Source organism: Bos javanicus, chromosome 6, assembly GCF_032452875.1.
Source record: "Bos javanicus breed banteng chromosome 6, ARS-OSU_banteng_1.0, whole genome shotgun sequence".
NCBI classification, from domain to species: Eukaryota; Metazoa; Chordata; class Mammalia; order Artiodactyla; family Bovidae; genus Bos; species Bos javanicus.
In genome coordinates, this window is record NC_083873.1 from 70,782,794 (window position 1) to 70,801,722 (window position 18,929).

Below are 18,929 nucleotides of genomic sequence, written 5' to 3' on the forward strand. Positions count from 1 at the left end.
CTGGAAAATCCCATGGATGGAGGAGCCTGGAAGGCCGCAGTCCATGGGGTCGCTGAGGGTCGGACACGACTGAGCGACTTCACTTTCACTTTTCATTTTCATGCATTGGAGAAGGAAATGGCAACCCACCCAGTGTTCTTGCCTGGAGAATCCCAGGGACGGGGGAGCCTGGTGGGCTGCCGTCTGTGGGGTCACACAGAGTGGGACATGACTGAAGCGACTTAGCAGCAGCAGCAGCACATACAATATGGTTCTTTTATTTCTTTCTTAAAGTTTCAGCTTTCCTCAGTCTCTCACTCATACCTACTTTATAATTTTGAATCCAGGATAAATTCATAGTTGAACCAGTTTATTGTTTCTTTTTTATAATTTCAAATATTTATTTCTTTAAAATGGAGAGAATTAAGAATATTTGAGAAGTAATTTAAAGATATAATCCTTTAGAAATCTTGCAATATTTCCACAACTAGAACAATCTTTTTAAAGCCTTATTTCACTGATTTAACTTCCAAACTTCATTTAATATTTAATGATTACATAATGTACTAACAAGGCACTTTGCATATTAGATATATTAAAAAAACTAATGACTCTTGGTAGTGTTGATGGTTAGAAGAAAATTTTCAAAGGTATATTTTTTGTTTCAATGTGGGAACATGTAAGTTGTAATCTATTAGTGTCTGCTTAATGAAATTGTTTTTGAAACCCTGCCTGTTAACCTTTAACCTTGAAGCTCGTGCATAGTTTCCTTATTCATTAAATGACTAACTCACCGACCAGAAATATTTATGAGCTCTTGGCTCAGCCTGAACCTTTCTGGCCTAGACTAGAGACTGAGGAAGTTTCCAGAATGATCTCTGCAGCCTTCTCCTGAGACATATCTCTGGCTGCCCCATTTATTGTCCCTTTCCTAGTCATACCACATGCCAAGCTCCCACCTCAATCTGCTCCCTTTTCCAGTAGGCACATTTGTATCTGGTATTATTGTGGTGGCTTTTTTACTTTGCAGTTACTTTTATAGATGTTTAATCAGGTGCGCCAGTGAAAAGATGCAAAGTGAAGAGTAGGCGTTTCTAAATATTCCTTCAGAAAGCAAATTCAGCAATATTCCATCTCGTGTCTTGTTTTCCCCCAGAGGCAGCAGCGGAGACACTGATTCCTTGAAGGTGAAGCCTGGAGCCACAGCTTAACACCCATGAAATTGTTTTTCATGCCTATTATTGTTCTCACCCTCCACTCTGGATAAACAGGCTCAGAAGTGGTGTATATGTCAAGTTGTTTTCCTTCTGAAAGATGATCCTTAAAGTCACTTCAGAAAACAGAAGGATAATTCTAGAGATAAAAAAGGAAACCACGATTATATTTAAAACCTCTCAGTAAGCTAAAATGCTATTCACAGAACCGTAAAATAATCTTCCATAGTTCCTAACTTTCAAGTAATTTAGAACAACAGGACTTATAAGAAAAGATGCCTTATGAGAGTAATATCTTGGGTTATTTTCTTGAAGGTAGTTGAGAGGAAACAACTGCTGCATAGGCTGATATGGGCCTACTTCAGGCTATAAAACAGTGAGCATCTAACTCTTGAAAGGAGTAAAGAATTAACAAACAGTGGCATGGGGGAGAACAGCTGTGGTAGTGGCTCATTTTCTTGAAAAAACCAAAAAGGCTGGTCAAGAGAGAATGGTCTTTCAAGATTGCTTTGGAAATCCTCTAACACAGAAGCTTCACCTTGAAGATACCTCTGCAATCCAAGGTCAGGGACGGTGGGTCAGCTTTTCCAAATGTACTCAATGCCCCAGGTCCCAGGCTAACAATGACAAAGGGAAGGAGATGCTTAGTTTAAGAATCTAGAATAAAACACGCTAAAATTCATCTCAGGAAGTTTGGAAGATTACTTTTCCCATGGTGGCCATACCCAAGCCAGGATCACAAGTATGTTTATGGACAGAGCCCAGTCTTGTATCAGGTCCAAGTATCCCCTACTTTTCAAGAGTTCACTTTACTCCACCTGGCTGTTATGAAAGATTTACATCAGTACCTGTTTTATCTAACCAAAAGAAATCTGAAGAGGTTTTTGCTATCACACAAAAAGACAAAAAATGAAAATAGCATTTACTGTTGGCCTTACAGCAACCGTTACGGAGGAAGTATGCACCTGAGCAGAGGGAGGGGTACCACCAAACTCCATCCTGGCAACTACACTCAGCATCAGCCTCCACACCCTTGAAGTGTGTCTGTGAGCGTCTGTGCTTCATCTTCATTTATTTTGTGCTTCTGTTAGCAAGACATGCCCTCAGGTAATTGCTTCTTCACTTTAGGCCATTTCAGCTTAGGAAAGGTTTCATAGGAACCTCTAATTTCAGATAGCAGAGGGATATTTGAATATTTCAATAAAATGGCTGGACCATTTAGACAACTTGAGGAATCCACATGATTCCCCAGGCGAAGGACTACGGTCTATGAAGTAAAGACACATGTAGGGCCACAAAAGAGACACAGATGTAAAGAACAGACATTTGGACTCTGTGGGAGAAGGCGAGGGTGGGATGATTTGAGAGAATAGCATTGAAACATGTATCTTACCATATATAAAATAGATGACCAGTGCAAGTTTGATGCATGAAGCAGGACATCCAAAACCAGGGCTCTGGGACAACGCAGAGGGATATGGTGGGGAAGGAGGTTGGAGAGGGCTTCAGGATGGTGGGAGGGTGGACACATGTATACCCATGGCTGATTCATGTCAATGTATGGCAAAAAAATCACAATATTATAAAGCAATTATCCTCCAATTAAAATAAATTGATTTGTTTAAAAAAATCAAGGACTGTAGAGGGTAAATAAAATAGCAATTTGTGATCACAAACCTCAAGGAGATAAATGAGGCAGTTGAGGCCTTCATGGGCAGACAGAGAAGCAGAAGCAGCAGTCTCTCCATTCATGGGGTTCAAACAAAGAAAACTGTGTTAGACAAGATTGAACTATAAGAGAATTCGGCTGCAGTTTCCGCGGGCCACATAAATAGGAGGAGGTGGGGAGTATTTTTGTTGAAGAATGGTTTTCTGGAACTTCATCAAAGTGAAAGAAGACCCTATCTAGTTAGTCAGAACCTATCAGAGACACACCTTGAAAGCTTAAAACCAACATGCAGTAAAATGAGGGTCAGGTTCTCAGACCTCAATGAAAGTTATTGGTACAAAGGTGCTCTTTACTGAAAAAAAGTCTTTGGCTGAGATGCTGACATTAAAGCATAAAAGCACTACTCATCAATTAAAACAAAGATAGGGAAAACTAGCTGTGTCAAATGTCTTTGTATTACCTTATTTTACCTCAAGAGTATGTGAAGTTATAAGAAAAGAGAGGCTCAGTGAAGCAAAGCAGTTTTACCAATGTATTCTAGCTAGTAAGTTACTACCCAAAATTTAAATCTAGAATTGAAAGTTTCTAGAGTCCCTGCTACTTCCATAAGCTGCTGCCTCCATATGCAGCCCTGGGCTCTGCGAGAATGAAAGAAGTAAAAGGCCAATAATGCTTTGAAGAGGAAAGTCGGAGGCTTTTCTGTTACTGAATAATAAGGTAACCCCTGAGGGATGAATGGATAAAGCATTCTGCATACAGGGGCTAATGAGAGAAAGTTAATATGTCAGCTTTTGCTGGCTCCAAAGTCCCCATCGACTGAACATCAGGATCCTACTTCCTCTTCACTTGAGATTCTCCCGCCTTTAGAATCTCTAGGAAACCCCGGAGTGTTTTGGGAACAGCAGACTAAAGCTACCCTTCAGTAACACTGCTGTTCTTTCTCGGATCCCTGTTGCTTATTCACGTCCCTCGGGGTTTTACCTGCAGCACTGCCATCTCTCAGACATCTCCCCGAAGTTAATGGTCGCCTGACACTGCTTCTCTCCTCGTCTCTACTCTAGTTACCCATAAACCCAAACGCCCGAGTTCTGGGCCTATATATCCAAATGCCTGAGTTCTGGGCCTATATACTCAAATGCCTGAAATCTGGGCCTATGTATCCAAATGCCCGAGTTCTGGGCCTATATACTCAAATGCCTGAGTTCTGGGCCTATATACCCAAATGCCCGAGTTCTGGGTCCGTATATCTAAATGCCTTTCAGACATCTCAACAGAATATTCCCAAGATATCTCAAACACAACACATGCAAAATAAGTTGCCTTCTTCTCCAAAAGTCTTTTCCTCTTGTCAGTTGAATTTTTACGAATAAAGGACGCCAGGACCCACAGTGATAGTGATTCAAGTCAGAAAACTGGCATCATCCTACCTGTTTTCTTCAAGCAGACACCAAGTCCCTCATTTTTACCTTCCTGACAACAGTTCATATTTCCTCTCCATTCTCCGAAGGGTGGGGGGGTAAACCAAATGCTCTTGGGCTACACCCACTTTTCTATTCACACCTTTGCAAGCCTCATCTTCTTTATTTCCTTCCTTGTTTCCTACCAGGATCACCCTTCTTAAATGCATATGGTATCAAGTTACCACATCCCTACAATGCAAAGACCTAAGTTTGATGCTAAAGTCCCTTCATGATTTGCTGCCTACTTATTCAACCAAATCTGGCCCATTTACATGTTCTTAAATCTATGACTCCCAAACAGCATGGGAAGACTATACCGGGGCTCAGGATGTAGATTGTGAATAGTAGAGTTCTACTTACTAAGAATAAGAAAGTTAGATTATGCATACTTGATATGTCGAAGAAGAAACAAAGGGTGGCTTGCTATTTGAAATAAGCAACACTGTGGAGGACAAAAAATACTGAACTTGAGCCACTCCCTTTCTATGTTTTTAGAGGTTGTTTTTGGAGTATAGTTGATTTACGATGTTGTGTTCGTTTTAGTTGTATAGCAAAGTGAATCAGTTATACATATACATATATTCACTCTTTTTAAAGATTCTTTTCCCATATACAGCTACTCTTTTAATCAAAGCTGTTCTTCTGGTGTTCCATCCTCCAACTAATTAAAGAGCAATCAAAGCAAATAGGTTTGGAATTAAAATAACTTCATTGAGAATGTATAGCCTGAGTATAATTTGAGTAAGAAAGATGACTGAATGAATGCCAGTTGAGGCTGAAAACAAGACTGATGGTTTAAGAAAGAACCATTGGAGACTTAGAAAAAGATGAAAATTATTAACACTGAAAGATAAAAACAGCCTATTGCAGAGTCTGGGAGAAATTTTTCCTAACTGTAAGGCAAATGGAAGTGTACTGAGAAAACACAATGAGAGCCTGGTCATGCTTTCCCTCATGAAACAGAGCAGCCCTAGCAACCTGAGAAGAGTCCTAAGACACACAGAGTTCTTTCTCTTGCTTAAAGACACGCAGTCTGTCTAAGCAGAACTTCACATGTGGGTTGCTGTCTTTTGAGATAGAGAACTCTTTCTTACCTTGCTCTATTCCCAAGTTTCTGGCCCTACTTGTAGACTATTAACTTCCTTAAGACAAGATGGTGTGTGCGTGTGTGTGTGTGTATGTGTGTGGTAAATGCTTCCATATGAGGCTGGTTCATCATACGTAGAATAGCGAATAGAGTGGTAAAGATGTAAGTGAAAAACAAAATGGTCCATGCTAAGAAAGAATTCTGGTTCTTTTAAAAAGAAGAAGAAGAGGGGAGAAAGGAAAACATTTTTATAGCACTTGCTATTCTAGGCATTAATCCAAGTGCTTTTTATGTATTACTCGATGTTTAAAACAATCCTGTATTCGTATAAACTGTGCTGTGGTAAAATGAAACAGATAATCCCCAAATCTTCATAGTTAGCATAACCTACATTTATTTGTTGTTTATGCAAAGTTGGTTTTGAGTAAATAGGGATTGTCCTCCACTTGGTAGCTCAAAGATTCCTACTCCTTCTATCTTGTGATACTACGTAAGGGCGCCCTGGTAGAGGAAGAGGGGATGCAAAGGCAAACCAGCTCCTACCTGCCCCAGCCTGGCAGTGACTCATGACACTTCCACTCCCAAGCCATTGGCCAGAATTGGTCCCATGGCCTCAATCACAGCAAAGACACCTGGGAAATGTCAAGGAGCTCCTGGATATCCTAGTGAGCACTAGCTGTCTTGTTCACAACACTTGTGAGAAAGGTAATAGCATAATCCCTGTGATGAGAAATTGAAACAAAGAAAAAATAATTTACCCAAATCCACATTGTTAGTAAGTGATAGACTTGCGATTTTAACCAGACAATCTGATTCCAGAATTTGTGCTTTTAAAGATTATATTATGTAGTTGATCCTTGAACAACATGGCTTTGAATTGCATGGGTCCATTTATATATGCAGATTTTTTTTCCAGTAAAAATGTGCCTCAGTATTACATGATTCATGGTTACTGAGGGCTGACTGTAAAGGGACATGTGGATTTTCGACTGCACAGGGTTGGACACCCCAACCCTTGCATTGTTTAAGGGACAACTGTATTGCCTTTCAAAAGTAATAGAGGTGCCAGTGATTTTATTAATGATTTGTAACAGAGAAAACTGGGGATGGAGACAGAAAATTCTCTCTTGGAACCCCAGAGCCAGGTTACACTAGCCCCAGCTGGATACAGAGGATTAGGAAATGAATGTGCAATCACTGTTCTGTAAACCTGAGAAGGACCCAACCAGAAGGCTAGTGATCAACAAGGACAACTGAGAGAAATCTCTGTATCCCACTTAGTGACACACACCTAGTCCAGATACATCTCTCTCTAACTGAGCAGCATGGAAAATATCAACTCAAGACTTACAGGAAAAGTATTGAAAATCCAAGATAAAGGGAATAGGAGATTGACAATACGGGAGTCTATTCTCTAGAGCAAGGTGGCAAAACGTTTTTGTAAAGATCCAGATGGTGAAGTTTTTTAGGTGTTATAGATCATACTGTTTCTGTCACAATTACGTAACTTGACAGAAGGGCACAAAGCAGGCGTGGTGTTCATCACTCAGTTATGCCTGATTCTTTGAGACCCCGTGGGCCCCACCAGGCTCCTCTGTCCATGGAATTCTCCAGGCAAGAATACTGAAGTGGGTTGCCATGCCCTCCTCCAGGGGATCTTCCAGGCCCGTGGATGGACCCAGGTCTCCTGCATTGCAGGCAGATTCTTTACCATCTGAGCCACCAGGGAAGCCCAAATCTTCCATAGGCAATACATAAATACAAAGCAATCAATAGAGAAATACAAAGCAGCATAGGCAGCACATAAATAAAGAGGTATGGCTGTGTCCTGATAAAACTCTGTTTACCAAAACAGATGACTAGATTGGTCCATGGACTATAGTTTGCCGACCCAACACTTGCTCTAAAAATGAGGAAATTACCAAATAGAACAGATCATTACACATCTGAAAAATAATTGGGTAGGAATCCAAAATCTATAAATCCAAATGGTGATGGAATCGTTTATCAACAAACAAGTGACAAATATTTTTAACAAGCTATTGTTAAAAGAGATTCAGTTTATATAATTCTGATAAAAGTCCGAATAGGTATAATTTAACTCAAAATTAATTTGTGGTAGAAAGTTATATAGTGTCCGACAGTGGACAGTAGCCCACCAGTCTCCTCTGTCCATGGAATTCTCCAGGCAAGAATACTGGAGTAGGTAGCCATTCCCTTCTCCAGGGGATCTTCCCAACCCAGGGATCAAACCCAGGTCTCCTGTATTACAGGTGGATTCTTTACCGTCTGAGCCACCAGGGAAGCCCATGTGTACTGTACATATATATAATATATACATGCCTGTTATGTTAAGTGAAGTAAGTCAGACGGAGGATGACAAATATTGTTTGATATTGCTTATATATGGAATTTAAAAAGTCAAATAGATTAGAATAGTGACTGCCAGGGGTGATGGTTAGGTTAAATGGGGAAATTTTGGTTAAAGGATATAAACTTTTTTTATACAATGAAAAAGTTCTGGGGATGTAATGTACAGCATGACTACAATTAACAACCCTATGTTACATACTTGAAGTTGCTAAGACAGTAGAGCTTAGATATAGTCACCACAAAAAATGATAGTTTTGTGAGATAGATGTGCTAATAATTTCACTGTGACATTCGTTTCACAATATATGTGTATCAAATCATTACATTGTACACCTTAAACTAACAGTATTATGTGTCAGTAATACCTCAATTAAGTTGGAAAAATATATACATTCATACATATGAGCCAATTTTATAAACATTTATTTAAAACTTCATAAGATAATGAGATGGCTGGATGGCATCACTGACTCGATGGACGTGAGTCTGGGTGAACTCCGGGAGTTGGTGATGGACAGGGAGGCCTGGCATGCTGCGATTCATGGGGTCGCAAAGAGTCGGACACGACTGAGCGACTGATCTGATCTGATCTGAAGATAAAAACAGGATAAATACATAAAATGTCAATAGTGAGTTCAGATGTAAGAATATAGGAGGCTGCGTCTTTTTTTTGTATTATTTGGGGTTTTCTACATAAATATTTCATAATCAGAAAATTTTTTTTAAAAATACAAAATACAGGGGCTTTTGAATCAGAACTGACATGGATTCTCTACTACTCACTAGCTGGTGATCTTGGACATATCATATCTTTGATCCCCAATATTCTTATTTGCAAAAAGTGAATATGATCACATTTACTTCACATGATTTCTTGAAGGATTAAATGAGTGTGTGTGTGTGTGTGTGTGTGTGTGTGTGTGCACAGAGAAAGAGAGAGAAAGGAGGGAAGCTGACTACTGTGGCAAAGAGATTTCTGTGAATAGTGGGTAATGAACACTTTTCCTAGTCAGGGTTCAGTAGAATGTAAAACAGTTTCTGTCAGGAGTTGAGACAGAACTGGAATGCAGAAAGAAAGGACTATGCTTTCTTTTCTGAACTTGGAGCTGAAAGAACAAGCTTCTCTTAGAGGGAAGCCGGCAAAGAGGTCCCAGGGATTAGGAAGAGGGCCAAAGTGGGCTGGACACAACAGGAAGCTCGGACAGCAAGCATGTCCCTGCCCGATGCATGGATGCAGCTTGACGGGAAGGTGGTGGCTCCATTCCTGACCTTACCCCTGAGAATCTGCTCCTTAAAAACTCCACAAGCTGCAGAACTCTAGGACAAAGCCCAGGATTTCAGTAGAATCACTTTGGGAGGAGATGGAGAAGACTGGGAGAAGGAAACAAGGAAGATCAAAGAGAAGCTGGGAAGAAGGGATTTGTCTCTCACAGCAGTGTCCTTGGAGCAGAGGACCCTCCACACGGCTCAGGAATCTCCCGTAGATGACTGAGTCCCATACAAGACACCGCAGAGGCACCAACAGCAGTTAGGCAAATGGTTCCTCAAATATGCCTGCACCTCCAAGTGCCACACGAGTTGTATCTTCATACCAGGAGCACTTTCCAAATGCTCCATCTCTCGTCTCCTTTGAACATTCCTGCCCTACCCTACATCCCACTAAGCGCACAGGGGCAGGTCCACGCACGTGCACACACGTCTGTCTTTTGGCTGACTCCCTATTTACACCTCTATTTCTCAGCATTGGCATCCCTATCCCTGATGTCCAGGAGGGTTAGCTGTGGCTTCTAGAACCCTATGCTGAAACCAGCATGGCGCTCACTGCTCTACAGTGGCATTGCCTTGCTTTTCTCACCCACTGGACTGCAGTACACAAACTGAGGACAGAGATGGGCATGGCCATGGTTCCCTAGGCTCCCACCTGGCACACTAATGTAGCTGGACTCCTCTTCCAGTCACTTCAGCACAGCTCCTTCACCACCACGCCCATTATAACTCCCCTAGGTGCTTTAAGACCTAATGCCCAGCATGCAAAGTGGTCTCAGGAATCCTAGACTGGGAAGCAAAGAGGAGCTGCAGGCAGTAGGCATAATGAGGAATGATGGGCCCAGGCTATGGTAACAGAGAGCCTGCAAAACTGCTGTATAATTTCAATCTGCCCCACTTTCCACAGTCCTCCCCTTTATTTCACATTTCCTGCAACGTTATTTCCCAAAGCCTGGGCAGAGATGAGTATATAAAATCTGTTTACCAACTTGGACACTTTTGCTCTTCATACCATCTTGAGTGTAAATCTGTAGCTTCCCTCTTCTTGGCAATAAGTTGGCAACCCATTCTTGTCAAAACTATGGAGATCATGCCCTTATTAGTAAGGAAATCCGAACAACTTCTGTTTATTGAGTGCTTACTCTAAGTCATGTCCTATGCTAAATTTTACATACATTATTTCACTTATTCCTCACAAAAAATATTTGAGATGAACATTATTGTCCCAATTTTGTGGATAAAGAAATTCTAATGGAGTTTGAGTAACATGCCCAAGGTTACACATTTACAAAGTATTCCAGTCAGAATGTGAAACAAGCCTTTCTGTCCTGTCCAAAGTGTACTGCCAAGAATTACAGATATAAGGGACTCACTAGAGATCACTCAACAAAAGTTCAGTTAGAAAAGACCCCAATATCAAATTAAATGCCGAACTCTGATGGTAAGTGACTTATCTAAAAGACCAAGGGTCAGTTTGAACTACTGATAAGTAGGCAGCATTTAAGAGACTTCGATTACAGAGGTAGCAATCACAGACCTCAGAAGTATGTTGGAAGATGACCCCAATTAACACCACTGGGCATACTCGGTTTAGATGTAATATCATGTAACTGGTACAACATCCTTAAAGTTCCAGGTTCTGTTTTCCAGGGTCATTGATGACAGTTTTGTTTTCAGAATAAACAGGTAGAGTGGGATAAAGATTCCCAGTGGATAGTTAGTCTTTAGCAGTGTCTATGACCCACATTTTAAGCCCTAGAAATAAACACGGAACACTTGCCAAAAGGCCTGTCCATCATGTCATTTTAGACAAAGATAAACCCAATTAAGTGTAATCAACAATGTGAAGAAAGTTGTTGAGTATAGGAGAATTCCTCATCCTAAAAAAAAAAAAAAAAAGCAGCAAGACAAATTTACTTTTCTAGGGGGGTTAAGAATACCTGAAGGTAATGGGATTAACTCTGACATCTGTGCTTAGATTTGAACTCTTGGTGGAAGAAAAGCTTATAGCTTAATTTTGCAAGACCCAGCAAGGAAGCTTTGTTGGCCAGTAGGGAAATGGAATCTAAAAAAATTGGATTAGCGCTCCTGATATAAAGACTTATGTGATCAAGAGGAGCATGCAATTATAAGCAGTTGTACTAGACAAGTCTTTTCCTGTGTGATGCTTCAATTTTAGAAAAGACCACAAGCTGGGTAACCAAACCATGACTGATCTATCCCATCCAGCAAGTGAGCCGGTCCTGTACTGAGACAACTTTGCACCTGGTAACTAGAAAGACTAAATCCTTCTTAAAGACAACCGTTTTGAGTTCTAATGTTCCTCTTTTTAGAAAAAGGAAAAAGTCAGCTCCTGGAAAAAGAAGGACTGCTCCTTCACTTGAAGTTCCTACCTCTACTTCACTACCCATTTTCGTCAGGAACCATCTTCCATTTTCCATCCCAAACTACACATGAGCCAGTCTCCAGGGTGACACCCTTCCCAATGGTCTCATAACTCCAGTCATATAACTCATGATCCAGTCATTTCTGAGCCTTCTTATATGAGAATGTGAAATGTAAACTCTTTGTCTTATTTTTGTAGGTCAGTGTCTAGCATAGTGTCATATACATGGCAAGTTCTCAAGAAAAGTTTCTTTAAATCATCTTTTCCCCAATAAAATGTTTTTAAAAAAGAAAGAAGGATTTCTTGAATGAATCCACAAATGAGTAAAAAAAAGTAAGTAAATGGTTAACCCTCAGGTCCTCTGAAGGCCTGTTCTGGGGAGATGTGCCTGGGTGATCTTTCAGAACATTTTCACTCATTCTGTATCCTTCAGATGAATTGCTTAACGTTGTTGAGGTTCAATCTTCTTACTTATAAAATGAAAGCAAGGCTACTAATTTCATTAGGTTATTGTGAAGCTCAAAATAAGTAATTCATGCTTGGTGCCTATCCATAACCCAGACACTGTCCCTCCTTACTTTACTTTCAGTGTATCTTCTACTGAAAGAAGTTATCTAGTATTGCACTGGGGCAGCAGTCATGCTGTAATGGGGTAAAATGGTAACTTGGCCCTAATAGCTCAAGTGTTTGAGTCTGATGTGTTTAGAGGATTTTTATCTGGTGGTGGGGGTAGGGGAATGATGAGGACTATATCAGTTTCTCGATATAGCTTTCCTTACAACAGAAACCTTGTACAATTAGAGTACCTGGGACTTCCCTGGTGGCTCAGAGGGCAAAGCGTTTGCCTGCAATGTGGGAGACCTGGGTTTGATCCCTGGGTCGGGAAGAGCCCCTAGAGAAGGAAATGGCAACCCATTCCAGTATCCTTGCCTGGAGAATCCCAGGGATGGAGGAGCCTGGTAGACTACAGTCCACAGGTCACAAAGAGTCGGACACGACTGAGCAACTTTGCTAAGAATAGTGCTCAAATTTCTACTTCCCAAAACATTAAAGAATAAATATCACAAGGAATCTCCTTGGCTCACAACATCTAAAATGCATGGATAAAAGATGTAAAAATGGTTATCTGAGCTGCCAGGAAAATGATGGAAATCATCAGAGGTTAAAAATGCAAGAAAGCACAAATCTTTAGAGGTAACCAACCATCCTGAAGCAATGGGTCCCTGTGATCATTAACTTACCACTGGTGGCCTAGAGTCTTTATTTTAATTGACATCAAGCAGGGTTGGGAATACAATGCCTAGAAATTGAACCAGATGAAGACAGAAAAAGATCCATCTTAAGTAGTTTAGGACACAGAAGTTGACATTTTTTTTTCCCCAAGGTATTTTATTTTATTTTTTAAATTTTATTTTATTTTTAAACTTTACAATACTGTATTAGTTTTGCCAAATATTGAAATGAATCCACCACAGGTATACATGTGTTCCCCATCCTGAACCCTCCTCCCTCCTCCCTCCCCATACCATCCCTCTGGGTTGTCCCAGTGCACCAGCCCCAAGCATCCAGTATCATGCACCGAACCTGGACTAGCGACTCGTTTCATGCATGATATTATACATGTTTCAATGCCATTCTCCCAAATCATCCCACCCTCTCCCTCTCCAGCAGAGTCCATAAGACTGTTCTATACATCAGTGTCTCTTCTGCTGTCTCATACACAGGGTTATTGTTACCATCTTTCTAAATTCCATATGTATGCGTTAGTATACTGTATTGGTGTTTTTCTCTCTGGCTTACTTCATCTGTATAATAGGCTCCAGTTTCATCCACCTCATTAGAACTGATTCAAATGTATTCTTTTTAATGGCTGAGTAATACTCCATTGTGTATATGTACCACAGCTTTCTTATCCATTCATCTGCTGATGGACATCTAGGTTGCTTCCATGTCCTGGCTATTATAAACAGTGCTGTGATGAACATTGGGGTACACGTGTCTCTTTCCCTTCTGGTTTCCTCAGTGTGTATGCCCAGCAGTGGGATTGCTGGATCATAAGGCAGTTCTATTTCCAGGTTTTTAAGGAATCTCCACACTGTTCTCCATAGTGGCTGTACTAGTTTGCATTCCCACCAACAGTGTAAGAGGGTTCCTTTTTCTCCACACCCTCTCCAGCATTTATTGCTTGTAGACTTTTGGATCGCAGCCATTCTGACTGGTGTGAAATGGTACCTCATAGTGGTTTTGATTTGCATTTCTCTGATAATGAGTGATGTTGAGCATCTTTTCATGTGTTTGTTAGCCATCTGTATGTCTTCTTTGGAGAAATGTCTATTTAGTTCTTTGGCCCATTTTTTGATTGGGTCATTTATTTTTCTGGAGTTGAGGTGCAAGAGTTGCTTGTATATTTTTGAGATTAGAAGTTGACATTTTTAATGCAAATGTAAACCAAAGGAAGAAAACCTAACCACAAAAGAAAACAATAAAGAAATGTTCTTATCTCAAGCTCATCACTGGATAGAGTCTATCTTGAAAATTGCTGTTCACAAGTGGTCTTCATGATGGTTTAGAGCCAGAAACTAGAATTGTGATCCCACAATATTCAGCTTTGGAATTTAACTTAAAGTGATTCAAGATTCATAACAAGTTCCTGGATAAATATTCTTAAATCAAGACCTCAAATAGTTTCCTCAAGTAATTACAAACTAACTGAAATATAAAAATTATAAAAACACAAGAGGGATAAATTTTTTAAGTAAAAAAAAAACTGCAAGAGGAAACAAGTCATTGGAACGAGAATGAGTAACAAGAACAAGATCAATAACAAATGGCAAGATTATAGCTACAAGACTAGATGATATTGGAATTCTAAATTAAGAAATATAAAATATGTAGACTTATTCTCTTAATAAAGAAATGAGAATATTTGAAGTATAACAAGATATCAGAAATTACAGAATTTGACCAAGTGGATCTTACAAAAGAATCAAATAAAACTCCTGGGTAAAAAGAAACACACATAGTAAATGAAACTAGAAAAACTAAGTAGATGTACACCATTAGATACAATGGAAAAGAGTATTAATGAACTGGAAGAGAGAACTGAAGAGCTACTCAGTATTCAGCAGAGAGGAAAAGAGATTGAAAAAATAAAACAGAAGTTAAAAGACATTGAGAAGAGATGGTAGCAGTGGATGTCTAAGTCATGCTGATGCCCATGGTGTGGTAGTGGTGGTGGGGTTTCATTGAGAGGGTCCTGATCAGATGGGCCAGTGGGTTGTCATTATAACTCAGAGACAACAGATTGAGAAATATACAAACCACTGTACAAGTTGCTCTGAATGTTCCTGAAACATAAGTAACATGTTTGGAAAATGAACTCAGAGTGGTCTCTGGAAACTCTGGATTGTCATATGCACCATTCGTCTCTGGATTAATGTTGGAATTTGATATGAAAATAAGAATAATGGAACAGCTCATTCTCTGGAACATTCAAACTTCAAGGTCACCAAAAAGAAAATGAAAAAAAAGCTGCTCATTTCAAAGCCTATACCTCCAGAAAGCAGATGATATATTATGCCAAAGACCTCTCTAAAGATTTGTCAAGATCCATAGAAATTCTTGCTGATGTAGCACAAAACAGTACATTGGGGAAGCAGAGACCGAATATGAGCACAGAGTAATCCTTGGAGAGATGCATGAAGTGATATGCAATTTACAAAGAGTTGTTTTTTATTATCTTCATGCCACAGCATATCAAAATTCTGCACTTGGATGGATATTTGGGGACCAACTGAAAATATCAAATCTGTAAATTATTAAGACCTTGTGTATACAAACACTGGAGAAGGCAATGGCACCCCACTCCAGTACTCTTGCCTGGAAAATCCCATAGACGGAGGAGCCTGGTAGGCTGCAGTCCATGGGGTCGCTAAGAGTCAGACACGACTGAGTATACAAACGCACATTATAAGGGCACAAGAATAGTTCTCACTATGACTGGAGGAATCTCCTATGATGGAAAGCTTAAGTTAGCAAAGTTTCATTTTGGTGACTTTTTGTGCCCACACAAAGGAAAAAGAACAGCTCTGCCTCCCTGTTAATTCATAGGAAATGAGATTTGTTTGATGGACGACAAGTTGCCTTTGATACACCTTGCAAGAGATGTTGAAGTTGTTGGTTACAAACATCAAAGGTACAATCTCTCTTACAGTTGCAAACATACTCATGGGCAACTCAGATTGTCATTTCAGAGGGTTGAATTTATCTAGTATGCCAGCCCATCTCATCTGTCATGACAACCTCTGCCATAGCTTCTAGTCTTTCCACACTTCTCACACAGATACAGGGTCGTGGGGAATCTGTATGAATTGTCAATCTGACGTTGTTGCAGACATGCTACACGTCATTCAAACAGAATAGATGTGACTCTGTATAAGTCTCACTGAAAGTAAAGTTGCACAAAAATTCTTCTAAAACATATTCTTTGTAGCTCTATGGTTCAACTCCACGAAGATACCGGTAGGCAAATATTATATTATAAAAGAATTCCCAGTATCCCTGAGCTTGGAAGCAGGAACTGATGCTGTAGATATTGAGACAATTCAAAAGTGTGTACCAAATATAATTTTATAGGGGTTCAGTTACTGCTGCTATTGGTTCTGTTGAGTAAGATTTTAACTGGATTAGTAGTACCATGTTAATTTTGTGATTAAAATGCTCTCAGTCAAAATATTTTGAACACACTTATTAATAAAACTGATAGCTAAAAGTTCAAAGCAAATACAGAAGGTGTGATACATATATAGGCTTATGAAATACTACTCAGCTGTAAAAAAAAATTTTTTTTGCCATTTTCAACAACATGGATGGACTTGGAACACACATTACACCAATGCCAGTCTCCTAGTTTTGACCTTATTCCATAGTTGCTGCTGCTGCTGCTGCTGCTAAGTCGCTTCAGTCGTGTCCGACTCTGTGTGACCCCATAGATGGAAGCCCACTAGGCTCCCCCGTCCCTGGGATTCTCCAGGCAAGAACACTGGAGTGGGTTGCCATTTCCTTCTCCAATATTCCATAGTTATGTAAGATGTAATCATTGTGGGAACCTGAGTGAAGTGTACATAGAACCTCTCTACTATTTTTTGCAACTACCTATGAGTTTATAATTTTTCAAAATAACAACCTATTTTTTAGCCAAGCCCTTATTTTGCCAAGTTTTTGGCAGCAAGGATGAACAAAACAGGGCTTTATACCATACTTCCCTGCAGTAACTTTATAATCCTTTTGGGCGAATAGGTAAGATGAAAATATATTAAAGATAGAAATAACAGGAAAATGGTTGTAGTCATATGAGTAATGCTAGGGTCACAAAGTCCAACAATTTCAAGACTTCAATACTGAGTCTTTGAAATAACAATCCAAAGTGCCAACTGTTGAGAAATCAGCCTTGTTTCGGTGTCAAATTCATGCCGTTAAGGTGGACAGTACAGTAGGGTATATCCAGTATTAGACCAAAAGGGCTTACCCCAGAACAGCCTTCAGTTTTCTGTTTGGAAAATCATCTAAAATAGATCTTGCCACATACATCATTCATGTGCTAAGTGGCATGCCTTTTCCATAACTGATCACCACTTGCCCACCCAGGCCACATGCCAACCTGAGTAATAGGGTGGAACCCTGGGCACAGGTCCTGGTTACTAGGCCAGCTGCCCATGTTCTGGGAGGACCTCCAGGGGCACAAAGATTATTCGGACCCTCCCTGACATAGAGCAATCCATCACTTCTTGAGTGACCCTTCTCCTCTTGTATTAGTGAGACCCACCTTACCAAGGTCTGCTTTCCTTGGCACTGAGCCATTAGAGATTGTTGTTCTTTATTCACCCATTTCTTTTCTTAAGAAATGGAAAGCAATTTGTTATGTAATATTCTGTGCCTACAATGGGATATGTATTATATATAAAGCCACTGGCCAACAGAGGATTCCTAACATGAATGATATAATTGACTCTGGCTGTGTCCTTGTCCCAAATTTTTCCCACCTTCCTGCCTGTCCCACAGACATAACCAGTTTCCTGAATTTTGTGTTTATCATCTCTTGCCTTTTAAAAATAGTAGACTACAAGGTAGGTATCCCCAAACAATCGTGCTTGACTCTCTTTGTGTTTTGCTATGAATAATGTAGATTGTGCTCCTTTCTATTGATAGTATTATACATATACACAAGAGTTTCCACACTTAGGCCATAGAAATGTAATCTGTACTTATTTTAGATAGTGTCAAGTTGTTTTCCTAAGAAATTGTACTATTTTATAGCTCAACAGTAGTAAATAAGATTCAGTTTTTCCACACCCTCACCAACACTTTGTATTACCAGATTTTATCATTTTTTGGTTAATCTAGTGGGTGTGAAATGATATCTTATTATGATTTTAATTTGCATTTCTCTGATTACTAATTTCTTTTTTGTTCACCTAGTGGATGAACCCAGGTGGCAATAGTGGTAAAAAACCTATGTGCTAATGTAGGAGACACAAGGGAGACGGGTTCAATCCCTAGATCAGGAAGATCCCCTGGAGAAGGAAATGGCAACCCACTCCAGTGTTCTTGCCTGGAGAATCTCATGGACAGAGGAGCCTGGCTGGCTACAGTCCATAGGGTCACACAGAGTCGGACATAACTGAACGATTTAGCATGCACGCATGTACAGTGGATGTAAAATGATATCTCATTATGATTTTAATTTGCATTTCCCTGATTACTAAGGAAGTTAAGAATCTTTTGGAAATTCCCTGGTGGCTTAATGATTAGGATTCTGCATTTTTACTGCTGAGGGCCCAGGTCCCATCCCTGGTCAGAGAAATAAGATTCCCACAAGCCTCGAGGTGCAACCAAAAACAAAAACAAAAACATAGGATCTTTTAATATCTTGAATAGTTATCATCTATATTTCTTTTTGTGAATTACTTTATCAAGTCTTTTTGGATTTCAATAGGTTGCAGCCATTCTTTATATACTCTTCATCCTAGTTCTTTGTCAGATATGATTTCAGGATTTTCTTCCAAGTTTGTGGCTTATCTTTTTACTCTCTTTATGATATTTTCAGCAAGCAGAAGTTATTAATTTTAGTGAAGTGAGATTGAATCATTTTTTTCCTTTTTGGTTTGTGCTCTTTGTGTCTTTCAATTCCATAGAGAAAGAGGAATTCACTGTGAAAGGGAAAACTTTAAATCTTTTAGAAGAAAATACAGGAGAACACTTTTATAACCTTTGGGTACAGAAGGATTTCTTAAACGAGACCCCAAAACTGTTAATCATAAACCACTGCTATGTTAACAAACATTTTTAGAGATTGTTAGGATAAATCAGGAGGATAAGTTGAGCTCTAGCTGCAGTCATTTTAATCATTTTCCCTGAAGGAATACATTGCTCTGAGCTGCCACTGAAGGGGCAGTTTCAGAACAATAGGCTGTCAGCCCAGCCAGGGCCACTGCCT

The 18,929-nt window shown here is 39.8% G+C and overlaps 1 pseudogene; it reads left to right on the top strand.

Annotated features, from left to right (window-relative positions):
- The window catches only part of LOC133249154 (mitochondrial-processing peptidase subunit beta-like), a 57,238-nt pseudogene extending 41,328 nt beyond the window's left edge, over nucleotides 1-15,910 (top strand).
- The last annotated feature ends 3,019 nt before the right edge of the window (nucleotides 15,911-18,929 follow it).